The following is a 12,846-nucleotide window of genomic DNA, read 5'->3' as shown; positions in this document are numbered from 1 at the left end:
TAAACAAAGACTTATATTTTTGATGTTTATTTTATATATTTAAATGCCATTTAACAAAGAAAAATCAACCAAAAAAATGAGTTTGCGTGTTACCTCTGACACGCATGTCATAGGTTCGCCATCACTGATCTAGCTTTACATGTCATGTAACATGACTTTTGTCCTACTGTTGACCCAAGCAGATACAAGGCTCCACTCAGGCTTAAGAAGCAGAGCCATGAACTGTATCGCTCCATGGGAGGAGCCTCCAAGCTACATTGTAAGAAGTACAGGTGGCACGGGAGAAATTGTTGCAACCTCTTTCAGTTATTGTTTAGGCTCAATTTAAAAGCTCTTTCTCGTTTAGATAGGTCAAGCCCTATATAGATGTTCCTTGCTGATATACAGTAATGTAATTATTTTGTATAATAAGACAATTGCATCCGTTTCATGAACTAATACATTCTAGGACTGTTGCTCTAGTTTTGACATGATACTCTGTGGCTTTTAGCTAATATTGAAATGATTTAAGGAATGATTTAAAAAGAATGTAAAATGTCAGATAATTCCAGTTTCACAAATACAGAAGTTAGACCTTACCAGTTTTTTTCTTGATTTTTAGTTTAGTGTGTAACTTGATATTAGGTTGATATCTGCTGCAGTCTTTTCCGCAGCAAGGGTTCAGGAATCTGGAGAAGGGCTGCGCATAAATGGATTAGAGACTATACAAGAAATATAAATTTGGGAGGCATGGGGGAGCCAGGGGAAGCTCCACTTTCTAGTGAAGTGGGCTCTCCGAATGTCCAAATGTCTGGACCCACGAATGTCCAGGACCCACGGCTTTTTATTCCCATACTTTGCCCTTTAGCAAAGCAGATATACATATCAAAGGTAAGGTCCAGTAAACAATAAGGACCATCATGTTGGGGGAGCTGCCTTCGGCTGTTCCAGCAGCAGGTAACAATATGCAGATTTTCAGCCCTGCTGAATATGTCCATTCAACTTTTTGAGGACTTCTTGCATTTATTATGACCTGCTGGACTTAGCCTCCAGCTATGTTCTTTTTGAAGAACATAGTACTTTTCCTAATTTGATCATTTTCTTTATAATTTCTAGGTAGCTCTCATATATATATATATATATATATATATATATATATATATGTGTGTGTGTGTGTATATATGTATATATATATAGTGTATATATATATATATATATATATATGAATTATTTAGCAGTATTGTCCATATTTTGGAAAAGTGAAAGGGCGAGGGCTACGCCCTCCATCTTGCCCCAGGACGAGGGCTACGCCCTCCATCTTACCTCGGATCCTCCATTTTGGGGCAGCAGCCTTAGCCATGTGCTCGGCAAGGAGCTTCTTCCCGGAAGCCCAAGCCTCTGCTAGCCGCACCTAGGATTTCTTTAAACTAACCAATGACAATCAAGGGACGTGCGCGCCATAGACACAACCACATCCTGTGTAACAAGACCCCAACTTGCACCTGGCCAATCGGCAGGGCCCACAGTCATCTCTCCTCCCCTTACTCCAACCCCCCTATTAAACCCCTCTTCCCACAGGTCTCTCACGCTCTCTTGGCCGCTTGCCGCTGCATCGGCGAGTGTGGCTGACGGGGAGCCCAAGCTAGCTTAAATAAAGACTGCTTTTGCATTGGATTCAGCTGGCTCCCTGATGGTCTTTTGGGGATCCTGAAATCTGGGCTTTACAAAAGTAGTATGGCCAACTTGGCTGACTAAAGAAAAAGGGGATCTCTAGAGCAATTGAATGTGAACTACATGATACTAAAACCAGAAATTGCTTAATCTCTTTAAGTGTTTTTTTCCATTTTTAAAATGGAGGCAAATATTTTTTTCTTCCTGTGTGACATTCAAATTAATAAATGTCCACTGTGAAGGAGGTAAGGGAACCATGACTAATGCCACCCCCACTTCAGTGTCAGCATCCTTTTTCACTCTGGAGAAATCAAGACTTCTGGTAACTTAAAGGCAGGTCTAATTAAAAAAAAAATAAAATATATTTAAAAAAAAATAAAAATAAAAATAAAAAAAATAAGCTGGCACCTAATTTAGTGAACTGATTGCTACTATTTCACCTGCTTATGTTCTTTAATCTGTGCCTTAATTTATCATGCTTTTATTCTTAAATTTACTGTAAATTACCTTGCCCTTCATAGGTATGCTATGGTTCTGAGAGTCAAGTTGCAGACGGGGAGAGATATATCTGCTGCTAACCACTGCTTTTTATGTTCTTAGTTTAACTGAGAATTCCAGTAAGCTTAAAAAAAAAATTTGGTACCCAGGAGTGACCTTAAGCCTTGACTAAATGGGATACTGATCTCAAATCTTCAAGAGTTTACTGGAGAGTTTATTATTACTTACTCTTAAGAGTCCACTGATTTAGAACCTGATACATACCAATAAGAATGAGTAGGCAGCCACCACGGGCTCGGGAGTAAAAGTCCCTTGCAATTTCTGACTGTTGGAAGAACTCGAAGAAGACCAGAAAGGGGTAGGAGATGGCACAGTTAGCTGGGGTCTAGAAGATGACGAAGACATGACACTTACAAGATGGACAGGGATGATAATTGGGCCTCCATGATTTCAGTTTATATATTTGAACCTCCTCTGATGCTGTTTAATCCCTCCAAATGACAATTTATGAAAACCGAATATACAGCCTTAAAATAGAATGTGGACCTAAATACCCAGAAGAACCCCCCTTTGTAAGATTTGTAACAAAAATTAATATGAATAGAGTTAATAGTTCTAATGGAGTGGTGGGCCCAAGAGCCATATCAGTGCTAGCAAAATGGCAGAATTCATATAGTATCAAAGTGTCCTGCAGGAGCTTCGGCGCCTAATGATGTCTAAAGAAAACATGAAACTCCCTCAGCCCCCTGAAGGACTGTTACAGCAACTAATCAACAAGAAAGCCACAGGCCCGCCCCTACCCCACTCGATTTAAGCGGTCTTCATTTTCCACAGTCGTACATTTTCTAGATACGTCTTGTAGACCTCAAAGTACTGGAAAGGAAGCTCCCGCTCAAAGGCAGTTTATCTTAAGATACTGTAAATGATACTAATTTTTGTCCATTTGAAATATATAAGTTGTGCTATAACAAATCATCCTGTCAAGTGTAACTACTGTCCACATAGTTGAACTTCTGGGATCAAGAAAGTATATTTAAATTGATTCCCATCATAACTAGTGGGGCACGTCTAACTCAACTGTGAAAAGACACATCACACACACACACCTTGCTGCTGATTACATGGCCTGGGGGCTCTACCTTCTCCCTCTCCTCCCCCCCGCCCCCTTCCTGTCTGCAACAGCCCTCCAGCTTGGGGTGGCTTGTTAGAGTAGACGTGAAGGTTTCAGGTCACAGCCTGTGGGACTACTGCTGGGTGTGTATGGATGCTTCCTTTGCACCCCTGGTTTCTTTTTAAGTCTTAAATTATGCCCCTTCCCCTTCTGAGCCACCATCCTTTCCCCACTCTACTACCACCCTTGGCCGAAGCATAGATTGTAACCCCCTCTGCTCCCCTCTGAAATTGGCCTTTGGTGAGGAATTCAGGGCTTTCCCCATAACGTCCCCTACCACCTTTATATCGAGGGGTGCTGCTTCCTCCTTCCTCCTCTTCAAGTCCATTTCTTGCACCATCACCACCCAACACTTTCCATGACACTCCTTTGCTTTGGCCAGAACCCATCAGGTAAGGTTGGAAAGAGGCTCTGACCTCCCTCATTTAGTTTTGGAACCACATTCATTTATTCTCCAGCAGCCCAGGAAATGAAAATTGGGTCCGCAGCCCTGCCACTCTCTGCTGTCATCATCAGCTGATAGGTTTGTTTGTTAAGCTCAGGATGGCCACAGAAGACACTTATAAGCACATATGATTCCTCTGAATGAATTTTGTTGTTCCTATCATTGCTTTTGCTTCTACAAATTGAAGTTTTAAACAAAGCTCTCATTTGGTCATCTTTGCAACCCATTTGGGTCTAGTTTGGAATCTGACAACTGGAACAAAACCTTGAATTTGGTGCATACTTTGGTTTTGGTGCTGCAGCTTCTCATGGTCCTCAGCAGGGATTAAGAAAGAACTCGAGGAGAGGCTGTAGCACATGAATGGGCTGGCCCTTTGAGATCTAAAATTACCTAACAAACTGCAGCTGGATCAGAGAGACCCAGAACATCCAAAAGAAGGCCCAAGGCCCCATAGCAGCTTGCATTGCTTCACAGCTGGGCCTCATCTGAGCACCTCCAAACCCCAGACAAGAGGAATCTGAAGATCTCTCCATAGCTCCTGCTGAGTAGCCTCAGGCAGAGGCTAAATTAGCACTCCTTAGAGATCCAAGAGCCAGTGTACCCAGTGGTCAGATTGGGACCATCCAGATTACAACTCCTCAGATCCATAAGGGACACACTCAGGGGACAGACTCAGTGAGCACCAAAGCCCCACTGAAGAAAGTCTTGCCCCATAAGGGTGTCTTCAGCACAGAAGTTCTCCCACTATAGACACAGCTGATTCTCAGCCAGTTGGCCTGGAGGTCAATTCCTCCCAGTGACACCAACAATAATCAAGGCTTAACTACAACAAGACTGTGCACAAGGCCACAAAGGGGTGCACCAAGAGTGTCCACCTCAGGGAATTGGGGAGGCTGAGCCACTGGGCCCTATAGGACACCTGGCACACAAAATCACTCTATCAACACAGGAAAGTAGTCAAAATGCGGAGACAAAGAAACATCACAAATGACAGAAATGGAGGAAAGCAAACGACTGGATATAGAGTTCAAAACCACGGTTCTAAGGTTTTTCAAGAATTTTCTAGAAACCTCCAATAAATTTAGTGAGACCCTCAAGGATATGAAAAAAGACCAACCAGAAATTAAGCATACACTGACTGAAATAAAGAATAATATACAGAGATCCAACAGCAGACATGAGGATCCCAAGAATCAAGTCAAAGATTTGAAATACAAAGAAGCAAAAAACACCCAACCAGAAAAGCAAAAAGAAAAAAGAATCCAAAAATATCAAGATAGTGTAAGGAGCCGCTGGGACAACTTCAAGCGTACCAACATCCAAATTATAGGGGTGCCAGAAGAAGAGAGAGAGCAAGATATTGAAAACCTATTTGAAGAAATAATGACAGAAAACTTCCCCTATCTGGTGAAAGAAATAGACTTACAAGTCCAGGAAGCAAAGAGTACCCCAAACAAAAGGAATCCAAAGAGGAACACACCAAGACATATCGTAATTAAAATGCCAAGGGCAAAAGACAAAGAATCTTAAAGGCGGCAAACAGTCAGTTACCTACAAGGGAGTACCCATACAATTGTCAGCTGATTTCTCAACAGAAACTATGCAGGCCAGAAGGGAGTGGCAAGAAATATTCAAAGTGATGAATAGCAAGAACCTACAACCAAGATTACTTTACCCATCAAAGCTATCATTCAGAATTGAAGGTCAGATAAAGAGCTTCACAGATAAGAAAAAGTTAAAGAGGTTCATCACCACCAAACCAGTATTATATGAAGTGCTGAAAGGTATCCTTTAAGAAGAAGAGGAAGAAGAAGAAAAAGGTAAAGATACAAATTATGAACAACAAATACACATCTATCAACAAGTGAATCTGAAAATCAAGTGAATAAAAAATCTGATGAACAGAGTAAATTGGTTAATATAATAGAATCAGAAGCATAGAAAGGGAGTGGACTGACAATTCTCTGGAGGGAAAGGGATGTGGGGGGTGCGGGAAGAGACTGGACAAAAATCGTACATCTATGGATGAGGACAGTGGGGGGGGGGTGGGTAAGGGCAGAGGGTGTGGTGGGAACTGGGTGGAGGGGAGCTATGGGGGGATAAAAGAGGAACAACTGTAATAATCTGAACAATAAAGATTTATTTAAAAAAAAAACACCTCGATGTGCATGGCAGAACCCCAAAATTGGCAGGCTTTACTTCCTGGCAAATGGTTGCATTTTTCCACTTTTCTGTTTAGGACCACTAATTGCTGAGATGTGGATGCATACCAAAATAAAAGTGATTCATTGTGTTATAAAGGATTTTTTTTTTTTTGGATAATTTAGTATTTGTGTAAAACCACCTTTTGAAGCAGCAACTATCAAGTCTGAAAAGCAATTGATGTTTTCATTAATCTTTTTCTGGGGAAAACCTTAGTTGTAAGGATTTAACATCCTGTAAGTAAAGTTGAACATAACAGTAAAAAAAAAAAAAAAAAAAAAAAAAAATGAGTAGAGCTATTTTACTCATTGATGTTGCATATAGTACATGGGACAATATCCGGCACTCAGTATAGGTTACTTTTTTTTTTTTTTTCACACTGTTTACCTGGTTCTAGGCTGAAAGTGAGAACTTACAGAGAATTTGGAGAAGTATTAAAGGATTGAAAAAAAGATCTACTTATAAGGAAAGATAGGCATATAAAATATAAAGAAGAGAAAACTGGGAAATAGCTTAAATACTAATTTGAGTATATGATGGCTCAAAAACTTTTTGGCAACTTCTGCCGAGAACTTCTGCCAAGAGAATAAACTTTCCAACTACTCAACATGGCCTCATGCAAGGTTATTACACATCCTCGCCACACCCTTCCCCCTACCCGCCCCCCTCCCATCCTTCTAACTTCTTTCATCTCTTTTATTTTTCACTCTGCAGTCCCACTCAAGTAAGTTGCTTGCAGAGAGAATGTGGTATACTCTTTGTTCCTGTGCAAGTATTTGTTGTTCTCTCCCTGAAATGCCCTTCTTCCCTTCTTAGCTTCCACTGAAATATCACTTCTTCTTCAAGCACCTTTGTCATGGCTCCTAGCAGTAAAGTTGATTTCCCTTCCTGTACCTTTTTCTAATATGTTGTGCATATTTCTATTGTCACATTATCCTATATAATAACCTAATTACACACCTATTTCTCACACTCAACTATGAGCTGAATACCAAGAAGTATCCTCATCACCGAGTATTAAGTAAATGTTGTTCAATGAATAAGTGGAGGGAACAGTGTCAACTTAAAAAAAATGAGCTTAAACATGAAAATTTGGGGTTGCTGAAAGGAGTGTCTTGGTAATAAAGGTTTGTAAACAGGAAGAAAATGTCTCTCTGAAAGTCTTTATGATTTTTTTTTTAATCCTCACCTGAGGACATGCTTAGAGAGAAGAAAGGGGAGGGGATGGAGAAACATTGATTATATAATATAAACACAAACTCTGAGAAAAAAATGTGTGAGAGAAGCATTGGTTGGTTGCCTTCTGTACATGCCCCAACAAGGGATCAAACCCGCAACCCAGGTATGTGCCCTGACCAGGAATCGAACCAGCAAACTTTCGTACACAGGATATTGCTCAACCAACCCAGCCACACCGACCCAGCTCTGAAAGTCTTTAAAGCAGAATTAATTATTACTAGGCAGAGGAAGTTAGTGTCCATCTCCTTTTCTTGAGTCAGTTACAGATATGACATTTGACACTTTGGGATTTAAGGCTCCCTGTGTCATCCTTGTCTTCCTATTCTTGAATCCTACATTATGATACTTTTCTTTGTTGCTAATATATGTGCACACCAAAATCCTTAGACACACCTGCTTTTCCCGTATTCCAGGACCTCAGCTCCCAACTCTGTTTTGAATCACACCACTCTACTAAACATTCCCTCTTACATAAATTAGAATAGCTTTAGGCTGGAAGGCTAGGAAAACTAAGTTTCTAAGGCCCTAAAAACAACTCTTGGTAATTTTACCTGGTGGATCTTATGTACAGACTCTACTTAAGTTATTCTCAAGAAAGTTTTGAACTATAATTTCTCTTGAAAAGCAGTTTACAAATACAGATACTATAAACCTTTTTAATTTCTTAATTTTTATCAAGACTGTCACATTGTATGTTTTAATGAGAACTTGCTACAAGTTTATACTGCATTTAGATCTTTTTTAGGGAAAGTAGTTACATGACTCATTTGTATCTCTGTGCCTTTAGGTGTTCATTTAACCTATTTCAGGTGTTTCCTGAAATTATTTTTCTATAGGAGCCATTGCATTGCTCCGAATTAATATTTCTTTGTTTCTTATTTCAATTGCTCTATCTTGGTTTTCATGTTACATTTTATCAATGTAAATTTTAGATGTGATATTTTGTTCATTGTTTTCCACATTTTTTCAAAGCACAATTCAGGAGTTTGACAGGTTCAACAGTCTAGCCATTATATAATCCAAAGGAGCCTCCTTGATTATATAATATAAACACAAACTCTGAGAAAAAATGTAATAGTTTTTTTTCCAAGAAAGTACTTTTTTTTAATTTTTCTTCATTACTCAAGTTCCCCAAACACTCTTTTCCCCAAGAAATGCACAAATAGAATTTAACAGGCTAGTCTATTTCAGACTATTTTGCTTATTACTTTGCATTTAATATAATTGCTTTTTAAAAATACATGTAATAAATCCATCATTACATTTAATAAAACATATAATTACATAGCTAGCTGAAAGAGATGTTTGCATTTGAAGTGCTAAAGTTTAGGGTCAATACACTAAGAATAAGAAGTGACAGTCCTGCTACCCGCAGCCCTTGGAATTGTTAGTACATTTGTAAAGCACTTTGAACCTATCAAAAGAATAATGGCATATAAGTTTAATTATTACTTTGATATTTTTAAGAAAGAATAAAATCTGTTTTATAAATAGAAAGTCTAAAACAAGAATTGGGATATCTTTTTTCAATCTAATTCAGTGGTTCTCAACCTTCCTCATGCCGCAACCCTTTAATACAATTCATGTTGTGGTGACCCCCAACCATAAAATTATTTTTGTTGCTACTTCATAACTGTAATTTTGGTACTGTTATGAATCGTAATGTAAATATCTGATATGCAGGATGTATTTAGGCGACCCCTGTGAAAGGGTTGTTCGAACCCCAAAGGGGTTGCGACCCACAGGTTGAGAACCCCTGATCTAATTGGTCTGATCACTTAAAAATCAATGAATTTATAAATGTTGTGTTTAGTTTTTTCAGCTGTAAATTATGTAGCATAAGAATATTTGCAGGCCCTGACCAGTTTGGCTCAGTGGATAGAGCGTTGGTCTGTGGACTGAAGGATCCCAGGTTCGATTCTAGTCAAGGGCATGTACCTTGGTTGCAGGCACATCCCCAGTAGAGGGTGTGCAGGAGGCAGCTGATCGATGTTTCTCTCTCATCGATGTTCCTAACTCTCTATCCCTTTCCCTTCCTCTCTGTAAAAAAATCAATAAAATATTTTTTTAAAAAAAGAATATCTGCAGATAGTTTTTAAACACCTGGAAGTTTTTTTAGGAATGTTGGAAGCTTTTTTTAAAAGAAATGAATTACAATCCTATATAATAAAAGGGTAATATGCAAATAGACCAAACGGCAGAACAACTGAACAACCAATCAAAGCGTAATATGCTAATGATATGCTAAGGCTGCTCAACCACTCGCTATGACGTGCACTGACCACCAGGGGACAGACAGTCACTGGTCGACTAGTTGCTATGATGTGCACTGACCACCAGGGGGCAGATGCTCCAACCAGGAGGTTAGCTTGCTGCTGGGGTCCAGCCGATAGGGACTGAGCAAGATGGGCTGGACATGCCCTGGAGCCCTCCCGTGGTCCCTCCCTGGCCCGATCGTGCTTCGGTGGGGTCCCTCAGCCTGGCCTGCGCCCCTCTCTCAATCCAGGACCCCTTGGGGGATGTCAGAGAGCCGGTTTCAGCCCAATCCCGCAGGCCACTCCCCTTGGGAGGGCGCCAGACGCAGGGCTCATGGTTATCAGGACTGATTGGACACAGGCCGTGGCAGGCACAGTGGGGCCAGGATGAGCGGGAGTGGCAGGTAGGAGCTGCAGGCGGCATTGGACTGCAGGTTTCAGCCTGATCCCTGCAGGCCACCTAGAGGGACCCAACCCATGCACAAATTCATGCACCGGGCCTCTAGTATTGTTATAAAACATTAATTTTTTTGCCTGATATTTAATCTACAAGCATAGTGACTGACCCGTTACAAAAATTGGCATAGGAGCCCATTCTTAGCAAGATCAGACCTCAAGTTAGCAACAAGTCATTGGATCTTCAGAGATTTGCAGAAATATTTGAATCCTCGGAAGAAAACTGTCTATTTGGAATTTCAGTTTGATCAGACCATAAGTTAATTGTAAAGATCAGTAATCAAAAAAGATAGTGACTTTTTTCACTGGTCTTTGGTAATGAATCCAAATAGCTTATTTGGTAAAAACCAAAAGAATTCAAGCTGCTCTTTTTGCAAACTAAGTCTTTAACAGGTATTTTGTTGCTATGAAGGGGTGGGACATCAACCTTGTACTTTTGATGTTAATTGGAAAATATTGATTTAAATGGAACTAGTCTGTCATGCTGATAATTGTAGCAGGTTTAGATAAGATCACTAGATTTTTTCCAGATTATAAAAGAAGCAGTTACTATCCAATTGGTAAAAAATACTAAACATCATTTTGGTAATCTCTGATAAATAGAAACTTTTCCCATAATTTTAATAAATATATGTGCCCTATGTCTGTATCATCATTAAAATGTATATGATGTAAGATTATACTTATATGTTTATGAATAATGGCTGTGATATATTTAAATGACTAATATCTATGAATCAAGCTTTAAAACTGAGGTCAAGCTAAAATTTTTATTTTTCCTAACTGCACATATTTTCAGTTCTATTACTAGAAAGAAGGAGGTTAACTTTGCACTTGTAATTTCAAAAGAACATCAGTTATTTAAAAAATCTAAAATCTTTAATAGCATTTAGAATAAGATTTTATCTTATTTAGGGATTTTTATTCTCTATATGAGCTGGAATATCTATACACAGGACACTGACATGAAAATATATTCCTTATTTCTTACTTCAACACAATTGACAGAAGATTTAATGTACCATAATCCGTTTCAGACCAGTAAGACACTTTAAATGTATAGCTAATCTTTTTTTATAGTTGCATTTATAGGAGAAGAATGCCGGTGTATTTCTATGCTCAGCATAAATGCCTCTGTACAAGGCAGAGGTTTTTATTCATTATGATTTAAATAATAGTTTATCTATTATGTCTAAATTTAAGTTGATTTGAAGTCTGCTATCCTAACAATGGCTACTAGACTTCTTAGAAAACATATTGTTAGCTTGCTAGCATATCTTCAAAGTCACACAAAACACCATCATTGTTAGGGGGGAAAAACTCAGCATCTTTTCTATTATGTGGCCACAAACCCCTAGCCTCAAAAGTCTTATTTATTTGAGATTGCCATGAATGCATGAAGCTAGGGCTAGGTGTCTTAGCATCAGGAGCACTTCTTTTATGTGACTATTCATGGCCATAGACATTTTCCGTATGGCTGGCTGTTCAGTCTAGTATTGAACATCCCAGGATAATATCACCATTACTAAGAGCTATATTTTATATGCCTATTCTGTTATTGCTCAGCATGCACAAGGGTAGAGTTTAAATCTTTATTCATTTCATTTTTTAATGTTTCTTTTGTTCTCCTTATCATGTCTGGCTTTCCCAAGGATATATGCCTTGAACAAAAAGTCACATGTGCATTACTAATTGTGCTATTGTATTTACATTTCCTAGAGGTGGCACTGTGAAGCTACTAATTCTTTGCTTCACTTGATGTAAAATAATCTGAGTGTCTTTGATAGCAGCGAAACAGTATTAATTGTTTTGTACATTTCTTGGTCAGTCTTCTTAGGTGGTCTTCATAATCTGTTAGAACTTTCAGCCAGATTTTTGTAATGTCATGCCTCCAGCAGTGATTAAATTGGTAATTAATGAACAGTCTTTGGCATTGTAAACCACATCCCGTTAATTTTCCCTTTTGAGTTTTTAGAAGTTGTCTTCTGTGTCAGAAATCATTGCGCCACCTTGCTATGGCCCCTTGGCATGAAACCACAACGACTTGATTTTTGCAGCCATTAGTAGATCAGAGGAGTAATTTCACAGTATTTTGGTCAAGGTAATTATAATGCCAAGAGCTGACTAGATTTGAAAATTCACGAAAGAAGTCCAGAAATACCAGGTGAGCTTCCTTGTGTTCACTGGAACGTTATGATTTGTTTAATTGGTCTTTGTTTGATTTTAGCCGCAGAAACTATTTGTGCCACAGTAGTGCATTGACTTTATACTTGAGTGTTTCTGACCTTCTTTGACAGGGGTGGTGCAAAAATGAGCCCTTTGTAATAGTCCCCTTTCCAAAAGGGGGTTAAACTGCATTTTAAAAAATTAACTATAGAAAAGAAAGCTCTCTAATTAACTCCTTAATATCTTACTCTCGTTTATGAAATGATTAGCAAGTTTATTTCTCTGTATATTTAAAATATTTGCAATTCTTTTGATTTTTAAAATAATTTTAAACTATTCGTCTTTGCTGCCTCTGTGTATTCTTTTGATTTTATAAAAGAACTTTGCAATGGGAGTGAAGAGAAAAAAGTAGCTTTAATGAGAGTGAAACTGAAATGTGGCTTTCCTTTTTGTCACAAAGTAGACAAAAATATTCTCACTTGATGGATTGCTTGCTTATATGTGTATTATCCCTGTGTGATACATAGTGCACATTAGAATTTAAAGAGTCACTTGCCTTTTGGCTTCTGAAAGGATTGTCTTGGTCACCTTTTCTGGAAGCCCTTAATGAAACCAAATAGTTTGCTTGGAGTTTGGACCTAACCATAGGGGTGTTTCATGCAGTCTTGTCAGTTGATGTTCATGAATTGACTTGAACAAAGATCAAAGTGTTCCTCCAAATGAAGAATTTGTGAGACAGCTCCTTCAATTACGCCACTAGAGCT

The 12,846-nt window shown here is 38.8% G+C and overlaps 1 protein-coding gene and 1 pseudogene across 9 annotated transcripts in view; both read left to right on the top strand.

Annotated features, from left to right (window-relative positions):
• EHBP1 (EH domain binding protein 1) overlaps positions 1 to 12,846 on the top strand; it is a 324,049-nt gene that overhangs the window by 230,783 nt on the left and 80,420 nt on the right. The gene's annotated exons all lie outside the window — the stretch shown is intronic.
• LOC118668956 lies at positions 1,477 to 4,236 on the top strand (annotated as a pseudogene).

Source organism: Myotis myotis, unplaced genomic scaffold (genome assembly GCF_014108235.1).
Source record: "Myotis myotis isolate mMyoMyo1 unplaced genomic scaffold, mMyoMyo1.p scaffold_m19_p_14, whole genome shotgun sequence".
NCBI lineage: Eukaryota > Metazoa > Chordata > Mammalia > Chiroptera > Vespertilionidae > Myotis > Myotis myotis.
The sequence above is the reverse complement of the archived record's forward strand: the minus strand, read 5'-3'. Positions and strand labels throughout refer to the sequence as shown.